This window comes from Megalobrama amblycephala, linkage group LG3 (genome assembly GCF_018812025.1).
Source record: "Megalobrama amblycephala isolate DHTTF-2021 linkage group LG3, ASM1881202v1, whole genome shotgun sequence".
In the NCBI taxonomy this organism is placed as follows: domain Eukaryota; kingdom Metazoa; phylum Chordata; class Actinopteri; order Cypriniformes; family Xenocyprididae; genus Megalobrama; species Megalobrama amblycephala.
The window spans coordinates 52,822,454-52,834,691 of record NC_063046.1 but is presented as its reverse complement, the minus strand read 5'-3'; the positions used below and the strand labels follow the sequence as shown (position 1 = coordinate 52,834,691).

Below are 12,238 nucleotides of genomic sequence, written 5' to 3'. Positions count from 1 at the left end.
ATTAGTTCAAACTTTGACCTGTGGAGGGCAGTAATACACTTAGCAGTGTCTACACTGCTGGAATTTTAATAGAGGAGAAGCAGAAGAGAGCTAGATAAGACCCTTATTTCTCATCTGGGATCATGTTGAACAATTTGAAGCTGCAGTGAAACTAATTTGGACCTTCAATCGTTTGGTGCCCATTCAAGTCTACTATAAGGAGAAAAATCCTGGAATGTTTTCATCAAAAACTTTAATTTCTTTTCGACTGAAGAAAGAAAGACATGGACATCTTGGATGACATGGGGGTGAGTAAATTATCAGGAAAAGTTTATTTAAAAGTGGACTAATCCTTTAATAAAAAGGGTCGCGCTAAAAAAAGTTTAAAAACCAGTGTATACCAACCGCACCGCAATAGGTTACGATCAGATCGATGGCTACAGCGCTTCGGATTTCAGGTTAGTATTTTTGTTTTGCCTCAATACTTTAATACAATGAAAATATATATGATGCTGTATTATTAATGTAATAAACTTGCCTGACAACATTGTCATGGTTACACGTATGTAGTTGTGGAATTTTCCCAGTCAGACGTCACTCGTTTGTTGGTGTTTGTTGGGGCGGTGTGAACATGACAGTTTTTTCTCATAGAATTCTAAATCCAATGGCCAACTTGTTCGTCGGTGTTTGTTGCCGTTTGTCAGTGCGGTGTGAATTGGCCTTAAAGAGGACCTATTATGCCCTTTTACAAAGTCTTGATTTTGTCTTTGGGGTCTACAAGAATAGGCGTTCATGCTTGAATGTTCAAAAAAAAAAAAACATTATTTTTCACATATTTGAAATTGTTGCAACACTTCTCTTCCCAGTCTGTCAGTAACGCTCAGTGGTGTGTTTCCCATACAATTATGTGACTCGCTGATTAACATAAGTATGCTGCATCATTGGAGAAACTAACCAACTAGTCACAACTGTTTCCCAAATCCGTAGTAACATAGTTGTTCCCTTGCACATTTTAAGCCACGCACACACTTAACGATTGTAAGGCCGATTATGAATTGATACTTGACTGATCGCGCTCAAACGCGTCCAGTCAGAGCCAGTTGCGTTCAGTCTGGGATTACAATCGGTGTTCAAATCCCATGTGTAAGTATTTAAATCGGCTTCAGTCGCAGGAAACAATCGTTGTATGTTGAGCACAGTCTTAGAATGTTTTAGATAGTCGTTAAATGTGTGCCCTGCTTTAGGCACATGTGCATTATTCAAAAACGGCGCTGATTGTTGACAGATTAAAATGTGTATGTATTTAAACAGAATGAAATATTTAGAATGTACTGAATGTTATCTTGCTTATTGTGCCTAAGATCATGATCTATTTAAAGGCTTATTTTACTAAAAAATGAAAATTCTGTCATTAATTACTCACACTCATGTCATTCCAAACCCGTAAGACCTTTGTTCATCTTCGGAACACAAATTAAGATATTTCTGATGAAATCCGAGAGCTTTCCCACCTCCCTATGGGCTACGTGCACAAGATGGCGCCGGTGAGCTGCAGCGATGCGACTGTGCGCATGGTTACTTCCGCTCATGCCCTTCTGGTCTTAGCGACGCTTGTATTTGGTGCAAGAAGAAACTTAAATATAAAACTTGGCTAGATATAATAGATTTTTTAAAATTAAGAGAAGATGGTGGTCTATCAGAGACGAAAGAAAACATCTTTGTTACATTATTGTAACGTTACCTCTGTGTGGTAATTCAACAAGATACACGGATACGCGATCTTTGACTTTCAATCTTTATCCTGTTGATTATGAGGTTCAGGCTCAGCAGTGATCCACAGGGATCTCTTTATCCATACAAAACACTCAAGTGTGTAATATATAGGCTATCTCCTGATTTTGTTCTGACAGCTTGGGGACTAAATGGCTCAAAAACTGCCTTCTCTTTCTGTATGGAACAACACTCGCCCTTCACGAAGATCTAATGTTTGCCTATTGTCAACCGAAGCATCAATCCTCATGGGAATATGATATGGACTCAGTGTATGCTTAAGTAACTTTATTTGGTAACATTATTATCACTAACTGTATTATTTAGTAACCAATGTAATTTAAATGCATAATTTTCAGTGTTTGTATTTCCCCTGTGTGTTTCTATTAATTACTGCATTAATTTAGTTCAAGTGAGATGAGCAAAGACCATCTGTTGCATACATCATTATCTGTCTCGTCTAAACAGCAAAAAACGTATGTTACTACGGGTAAAAAAACAAAAAAAAAAAACCTATATTAAAAAACCTATAGTACCTATATTAAACTGTTTGTGCTACAGTTAAAAATGTAAATTAATCGCAATCTTTTCACAGCCCTTGTTTTTATCTAAAAAGATAACTGATGCAAAGAAATCATAAAATATGTAGTGATCATATTGATGGAGCAATTGATGTAGGTAAGTGAAAATATATGCACAGAATTGAGAAAATAGTATTTATGGAAATAAATTTATCACAGGGCAAACATGTGAATGTTCACAGGGCATTTTATGCAGACAACTCTAATCGTAGTTATATATTTACAGGCATTATTGTTGTATATGTGTATGCACCATGAGTTTGTTAATCTAACCCATGCATGCATACATTTAAATGCCATTGGCTCATGTGATTGCACTATATATCTTAGTTGTATTTTAAGTGATATAACAGATTCTATAAACAACTATAAGAGATCATTTTCGGCTTTCTCCGGCACTCTGCACCGTCATAAAACGAAACCAGAAGTGTATGCGTACACTCGCTGATCGAAAATCCAACATGGCGGCCACGTGCAACTAGTCAATAGTCAGCAACGTCATAACCAATTTCGAGGCCCAGAAAGGTACTGAAGACATCGTTAAATTAGTCCATGTGACTACAGTGGTTCAACCTTAATGTTATGAAGTGCCGAGAATACTTTGTGTGCGCATACAGAATACCTTTTTTTCCCTACGCTGTTGACATTGTAAACACACTGCAGCGCTTTAGGGTTCTACGTCAGAATGCTGGCTTGTTATTGGCCGGCTCCAGCGTCAGAATCACATGCATGCATACAGCGTCGGACAATAAGCCAGTGTTCTACGTAGAACCCAGAAGTGCTGCAGTGTGTTTACAATGTGAACACCGTAGGAGAATGACAGGGAAGAGAAGAAATAAAGTCATTATTTTTGTTTTGATTTTGCGCACAAAAAGTATTCTGGAGTAACCACTGGAGTCACGTGGACTATTTTAACAAAGTCTTTACTACCTTTCTAGGCCTTGAAATTGGTTATGACATGTATAGGGAGGTCAGAAATCTCTCAGATTTCATCAAAAAGATCTTAATTTATGCATGTTTTCTCATTAAGGACAAAACATGCTTATTGTTGCACTATACAGATAATAAGTGTGGCTTTCTTCCCATCAACACGTACGCTTATGTAGCAAGATCTTAATTTGTGTTCCGAAGATGAACGAAGGTCTTACGGGTTTGGAACAAATGAAGGGTGAATAATTAATTACAGAAATGTAATTTTTGGGTAAACTAACCGTTTAAAGGGACAGTTCACCCAAAAATGAAAATTGAAAGATATTTGGAAGTATGTTTGTAACCAAGCAGATCTCGCCCTCCGTTGACTACCATAGTATTTCCCCCCCCTACTATGGTAATCAATGGGGGGCGAGATCTGCTTGTTTACAAACATTCTTCCAAATATCTTCCTTTGTGTTCAGCAGAACAAAGAATTTTATACAGGTTTGGAACAACTTGTGGGGGAGTAAATGATGACAGAATTTTCATTTTTGGGTGAACTATCTCTTTAAGTCCACATGTATTTTTTAAGAAAAACTCGAGAGCTGTAGTTTCAACCACGTAATTTTGCGAACTATTGTTTCAGGAAACACAAAACTGTTCAATGTTAGTAACGTTAGTAACGTTAGTAACGTTAGTAATGTTAGTAACGATGGAATTCGTGACCATAGTTGGCTAAAGATGCTTTCGGGAAATGCACCCCTGTTTAGTTCCTGTCTCTATAAAGCCCCTTCTTCCGAAAAGCTCAAAGTGCTTTGATTGGTCGGCTGGACAGTGTGGACCCTTACTGTAACTGTAAGTTTAGCACATAACTAACACAACTCAACAAGCACCCCATCCACCTTGGCCAGGAATTATTTAAATTGAAGAATATAGTAATGTGTTCGTTCCCAGAAGAAATCTCAAGAGTAGAGTCGAGGCATTTCACAGAGTTAAGAAACAGTGTTTACTGATATAGAGAATAACTCCCTTTGGAATGACATTGTGCTTTGTAACTTTGCAGACCTTTTTCATGTTCAAACAGCAACATTACACATTAAAGAAAGTTAGAAATGTAAAAAAGCTTTAAATATATTTATGAATAAAATCACTTACCAGTATGATCAAGATTTACAAAACAGTAATTCAAAAAGTATCTCAAGGTACAATAATCAACTAGTAGCTGTATCTGTATTCTTACATGGCATGTTTTCTCATTAAGGACAAAACATGCTTATTGTTGCACTATACAGATAATAAGTGTGGCCTTCCCTTCAACACGTACGCTTATGTAGCAAGATTGAATTTCCTGTGGGGAGCTGCTGGGGTGATCTCGAGGGCCACAGATGAGGTCAATACAGTTGATCTTAATTCAGCACCACGAAGGCTACACACTCTTTGCTTCATCTGTATGGCGAGATCTGCTTGGTTACAAACATTCTTCTAAATACTGTATCTGTATGGTGACAGTGTGTATAGCTGTTTACATTGTCTGTGATGGTGAAAGAAATAAACTATGGAAGCTTTTTTCCACCATGGAATAAAAAATAAAAAAGGTAACTGCGACTTTTGATTTTGCATTTCTGAATTCAGAATTGTGTGTTATAAAGTCAGAATTGTGAGATATAAACTTGCAATTCTGAATTTCTCACAATTGCGGAATTATATCACACGATTCTGATTATTTCTCACAATTGCGAGTTTATTTCTTGCAATTCTGACATTAAAACTCACACGTGCGTCTTTATATCACACAATTCTGAAAAAAGTCAGAATTTCGAGATGTAAACTCGCATTGTGAGAAAAAAAGTCTGAATTTTGACATAAAATGTCACAATTATCTTTTAATTGGCAGAAATGAGCTTCCATAATTAACAGAGCAATCATGAAATAAACTAAATGTTAAAAGTTAAACATCATGTACCTTCAACTTTTTATCTTATTTGCACTTGTTGAAATGTATAAATCATTATTATCCAATCCATTTATTGAATTGAAATAAATATTTTGATATTTATGAGTGTTTTTATAGTCTTGCACTACTAGTCAAAACTTTAAGCAAAAAAAGCTTGACAAAATTGGTGTTTTTTTTATGATTTTAAAAATCGAAATGTTTATGCTTTTGTAGACAAAAACAGTTTTGTAGCTTTGTATTAATTTCTTGAAAAAGAAAAAAAGAAAAAATGCAAACATAAAATAAAATAATTTTAGATGTTAAAAAAAAAAGAAGCTTGGTAAAAAAAGCTTATCAAAATGTTTCATTATTATTATTATGTTAAAAATCTTTTGATCTAAATGTTTATGCTCAAATGTTGTTGTAGACAATGTTTTGTAATGTTGTATTAATTTATTTAAAAATATGTAAAAAAAAAAAAATAAATAAAAAAATAAATAAATAAATAAAACAATTTAGATTTTTGGAAATGGATATTGGATCAGATATTGAAGGAAAAGCCACCAAAAAATGTCCAACATGCATCAAAACTCAATATGGTTTAAAAAGCATCCCAGGATGCACCTCATAGAGCTGGTTGATCGAAATTAAAATGTAAACTGGAAAGTTTGCTAGCTTTGAAGATCAAATAAAAGATGGTTTTGATTTGTTTTAACATTTTTTTGTCCAATCGTTTGATCTGTAATGTACCGCAAACTACTTGGTGACTATTATCGGTTCTGACTACAGAAAAATTATTTCAGTTATTTCAGAAGACCTTGATACTCAGCAAGAGAGGAAGTGATGGAATATAAGCGATTGTAAGGGGAAAACGCTTCTTTTGGAAGATGATGCGAGACCCTTGACAGTCATTTGAGGTCGCTGCAGAACAGGGCAGGAATCACTCAAAGATTTATCTGTGTGGTAACAGCGGTGGTCACCATGAGGCCTGTCTGGACAGTCATGGTACTTTTACTAAAGACATCAGCTTAAATTTCAGATTCACCCAAAAATGACATAAGCAGCTATTTCACATGATACCTTGCTGCATGTCGCCCCTGCCATGAGAAATACAGTATATGCAGTGTGGTGTTGTCCTGATACATAATCATTCTGCATGCACATAAGAAATGTAATGATGTCTCAGGTCTCATTCATAAAGTCTAGGGATTTCTTACTTGACTATTAATATATGTATAGGTTTACATGGGATATAGGTGTATACTATTAAACATGCCATGCAGGGAAAATGTCCAAATCTATAGTCCCATAGTAGTAAGTTTATTAGAACAAATTCAAATGTAATGTGACAAACTATTCATCTTTAAATCAATGTTAAGGTGAGATTATTAACAAATAAGGATGCTTCATGCCTGATATCATTCCATCAATTCAAGAACAAGGCGAGTTGGTCATGATGCATTTTTGCCATTCTCAGGAAAATTCTTGCTGAGATCGACTAAACTCTGATATGTGCAGCGGGTGACAGCGGGCTCTTATATCCATCAAATGTGAGATTTATATCTATCCGAAAACATGCCCTCAAGTCCTTTCACATATAAAGCCTGTAGAGTCTCTGGAGTGCTCAAGTTTCAGCACATGATTACCACAGGAAACACAATAACAAGACTTACAGTATGAACCAATGCAACGTGTTTGTGCTTGAGGGTCATTCCTATAATTCCCGTAGACCTTTTAAGTTCTCAGTTGTGGCATTCATAAATGCTGAATTTCAACTGATCATTAACAATATGATCATATGCAGTTAAAAAGACAATATGTTCTATTAATAACTAAGCATTAACAATAATTAAAGGCACAATATGTAAAATTTGTGCAGTAAAATATCCAAAAAACCACTAGGCCAGTGTTATATACTTTGTTCACTTGAGTACTTACAATATCCCAAATGTTTCCAACTATTTGAAAATTGTGAGAAAATTGCAATTTTAACCAAGGCTCCGGGACGTGTGAGGAATCGCTTGTCAATTGCGTCATACCCGCGTTACCCTCGGTTTCCGGTTTTATTTTGTAGAAACCATGGAAACACCAAAGATGCTTTAATATATTACGTTTTAGTAGACAAGGGAACAACTGTTTATAGTCAGAAAATGAATTATTGTTATATACAGTAGCTCAACACATTTAGTCTTATTGTTTAAATCTAGTTCTTGATTTTCCGAGAGTACCATACTTTACCATGCCTCAGAGAAAAACACTATTTTGTCAAGTAGCTAACATAGCATAATCAGATGCAGCTTTATTTTTTGTAACAGTAATACAGTATTTTCTCCATCATACAATACGTTTTAAAATTATTTTCATGCCATTTATCAACACAAGCCATCCAGCATTTAACATGATATTCTAATATCGATCTAGCTTACTGCGGTGTGCAACAAGTGTCTCACAGCAGCCGCCAAGCGAACGCACAGAGTAACGTTATAACATAATTTTCAACACAGTCAAATGTCTCTAATATGATAAAAAGCACTGTGTTACCTCATACGCTTGGCCGGAAGAAGCGGCGCCGGCGACTGTACATAATAAAAGCTCCGCTGCTCTCGAGGTATGCGTTGCGTTCTTCTCTCATTAGCAATCGCTCCAGCGGCCTTGTTCAGCTCCAACGGTACTCGACCCTGCACTGCTTCATACTACAGTAACGATAATAATCTCATCAATGAACATGAATTCTGCTCGAGACCCAATCCCGATTCTTTTCCACCGACTGTGAGGTGAAGACGACATCTCCCAAGAATCCGCGCTCAAACTCTGCGTCATCAAGCTACGCCTTTATTTTGAATAGGTGACCTCTAGTGGTGAAAAATTTACATATTGTAGATTTAATAATAACTGAAAATCAGCAAATTAATGATTTCTGAAAGATCATGTGACAGTGAAGAACTGAAGAACTGAAGTAATGATGCTGAAAATTCAGTTTTGCGTCGCAGGAATGAATTACATTTTAAAATACATTCAAATAGAAAACAGTCTATTTCATAAATTTTACTGTATTTTTGATTAAATTATAATGCAGCCAGGTGAGCAGACTTTTTTCCAATACAAACTGAGACATTAATATCCAGTTTTTGTACAAACACAGGACATATGCTATATGCCGCAGTGGGCACACAGTCAATTCCCAAATGAACTGAATGTTGCACTGATGTCTAATACAGGGCTTGAACTTCTGCTCACCATATGGTACATTAAAGAACTGGTTCATTTCAGAGTGATGAAGATTGATTATATTGGCAGAGATGTTGGGCCACAAAGCTAATTCTGCATTGCATCAAGCAAAATTCTGCCTGTTTGTTTTTGGTGTCTGGAAAGACCAAAGTTACACCCTCGGTTCCCAATATTACCCAAAGGTTGCAGGTTCGATTCTCAATACCAACAGGAAAATGTAGGTGGGGGAGTGAATGAACAGCGCTCTCTTCCACCCTCAAATACTCACAACTGAGGTGCCCTTGAGCAAGGCACATAACCCGTTCCCCACAGCAAAAATGGCTGCAACCTGCTCAGGGTGTGTATGTCTACGGTTTGCAGTGTGTGTGTGTGTGTGTGTGTGTGTGTGTTCACTACTCACTGGTGGGTTAAATGCAGAGGACAGATTCCGAGTATGGGTTACCATACTTGGCCTTCACATCATGACACTTTCACTTTTTTAACTCGAATGAACCAGAACAGCCTAGCTACCGTATAGCAACACCCTAGTAACCACCTACAACACCTTAGTGACATGGCGCTAAGTTTTGGTGGAAAAGGACCACTCTAGTCTTTAGAAAATGTAAAACTTTACACATAAAAAAAGGTGGTATAGGATATACTTTGTAATAGTTTTCACTCAGAAATTGCTAGTAAATTTCACACAAAAAAAGCCCAAAGAACACACTGAATTAAATTCACCATGCAATCAAAATTCTTATATTTTTTTATAAATGATTTATCTGAATCGCAACATAACACCGACTGTTACGTAACAGTCTGGCTCATTAATATGTACGCCCCCAATATTTGCATATGCCAGCTCATGTTCAAGGCATTACACAAGGGCAGCCAGTATTAACGTCTGGATCTGTGCACAGCTGAATCATCAGACTAGGTAAGCAAGCAAGAACAAGAGCGAAAAATGGCAGATGGAGCAGTAATAACTGACATGATCCATGATTACATGATATTTTTAGTGATATTTGTAAATTGTCTTTCTAAATGTTTCGTTAGCATGTTGCTAATGTACTGTTAAATGTGGTTAAAGTTACCATCGTTTCTTACTGTATTCACGGAGACAAGAGCCGTCATTATTTTCATTATTAAACACTTGCAGTCTGTATAATGCATAAACACAACTTCATTCTTTATAAATCTCTCCAACAGTGTAGCATTAGTCGTTAGCCACAGCACAGCCTCAAACTCATTCAGAGTCAAATGTAAACATCCAAATAAATACAATACTCATATAATCCGATGTATGCATGCAGCATGCATGGCGAACACTTTGTAAAGATCCATTTTGAGGGTTATATTAGCTGTGTGAACTTTGTTTATGCAATGATAGAGTCGAGAGGTCGGGAGGGGGCGGAGAGCGCGAGCAATTAAAGGGGCCGCAGCCTGAATTGGCGCATTTCTAATTATGCCCCAAATAGGCAGTTAAAAAAATTAATTTAAAAAAAATCTATGGGGTATTTTGAGCTGAAATTTCACAGACACATTCAGGGGACACCTTAGACTTATATTACATCTTTTGAAAAAACGTTCGATGGCACCTTTCAAATTTGTAATCTTTAACCAAAATATCTCCCTCTTGCAGCGACATCTCTTCTCTGATGACATGTTTACTGGCTGGCCGACCTGTCACTCACATGAGATTGACTAATAGCAAACCACAACCGTCCAATCAGTTCCCATTCAGTCAGTCACGTTCGACATTCGACGTTGTAACTCCCGTTCCCTGAGGGAGGGAATGGATACGTTGCGTCAAAACTGATGTAATGGGCTCAAGCCAAGCAAGACCCCATTACATCAGAATTGACGTAACGTCTCCATTCCACTCCCTCAGGGAACGGGGGTTTACAATAGTAACCTAGACATTTCACCATGTACAAAATCAAGCCCTGCCTACATTTTTTCTTGTTCATGAAGCCATTTCACTCAGATATACGTCACAATAGAGAAAATAGAAAGACTGAAATTGTATTTTCTTGTAAAACATACAGTACTCCTATAATATTTGTTTTATTTACAACTTCGAAAAGTCTATTAATGAAATGTTATTAATGGAAATGGAACACTTCAACACTTCAATCAAAATCTGTGTTGTGCAACAAAAGTCTAGAATTATATAACACTATATCAATTTCTAAAAATATAGCACATTTATGTGGTTCAGTATATTATGAAGTCTGGATAGTTTCATTGTTTCAAAATTGTCCTCAGAGTCCAGCATGACTTTACAACTCATTTTATGACTTCCTCCTTCCTGCTGCCACCCATCACAACTCTCTTTGTTTCTCCACATCTATAATGTATATGCACCTCAGCCCGGACAAGTGCGGTTTTATGAGTCTGGACACTTCACAGCTTTCTGTCCCTCAGAGAGTCGATACCTCACTATTTTCTAGTCTGCTCCCAGACGTGACCACCCGCTTGTGGCGTCAAAAATGCAGCCTCGGAAACAAAGGAAATAACAGGTCATTGCCCAAAGAGGCCACAACTCAAGAACGACAAGCACACTTTCTAGAGTTACACATAAAATAACACACCCAAGAGCTCTGTTAGACACAGCCTTATAGGTCTGTTTTATTATGGATATTGGCAAGGTCAAAACAGTAGTGGCAATTCAAGCTCCCACAAACAGAGACATGAATAAAATGATCTGTCTTGAAGGTGTATTACTTACTATAAGTGGCTTCTAAATTGTAAAAGGATGTTGACTGCACATGAAGTACTGCTTGGGTTCAAACTTGCAGAGTATTAAAATGGTACACATTGGTTCACTGTAGGTGTGACATTACGAAATTCAGTTAGTCGAGGAATATTTTGGGTTCAGTGCGAGTTAAAGGTGCCCTAGAATCAAAAATTGAATTTACCTTGGCATAGTTGAATAACAAGAGTTCAGTACATGGAAAAGACATACACAGAGTTTCAAACTCCATTGCTTCCTCCTTCTTATGTAAATCTCATTTGTTTAAAAGACCTCAGAAGAACAGGTGAATCTCAACATAACGTTGAGATGTTACGTAACAGTCAGGATCATTAATATGTACACCCCCAATATTTGCATATGCCAGCCCATGTTCAAGGCATTACACAAGGGCAGGCAGTATTAACGTCTGGATCTGTGCACAGCTGAATCATCAGACTAGGTAAGCAAGCAAGAACAACAGCGAAAAATGGCAGATGGAGCTGACGAATAATTGTCAGCTTGTTTTACGCCATGGAATAAAACAATTGGACCCACTTTATATTAAGTGGCCTTAACTACTAGGTACTTACATTTTAATTAACATTTGATACAATGCACTTATTGTGTAAAATGTTTTACATTGTACTTATATTTTAAAAACACCTGCATGTAATTACATCTGTAATTAATTTCTGTAATTACATTCATAATTACACTGTTGACCCATCCCTTAACCCTTACCCCTACCCTTAAACCTACCCATACCACCAAAGTTTTCCCTAACCTTACCCGTATCCCACCTCAATATCAGCAAAAGTGTTTTGCAATTCAATATGAACCCAATAAGTACATTGTACTTATTTTTTGATGTAAGTACATAGTAGTTAAGGCCACTTAATATAAAGTGGGACCAAACAATTTAAAAGGTAATTGTGACTTTTTATCTCACAATTCTCTGACTTTTTTTCTCGCAATTGCGAGTTTACATCTCACAATTCTAATTATTTTTTTTTGTAATTCTGACTTTTATCACAATTACGAGTTTATATCCAGCGATTATGACTTTTTTCTCAGTATTGCAAGATATAAACTCACAATTGTGAGAAATAAAGTGAGAAT

The 12,238-nt window shown here is 36.6% G+C and overlaps 1 protein-coding gene across 3 annotated transcripts in view; it reads right to left on the bottom strand.

Moving 5' to 3' along the window:
• kcnip4a (potassium voltage-gated channel interacting protein 4a) overlaps nt 1-12,238 on the bottom strand; it is a 269,903-nt gene that overhangs the window by 31,497 nt on the left and 226,168 nt on the right. The window lies entirely within an intron of this gene.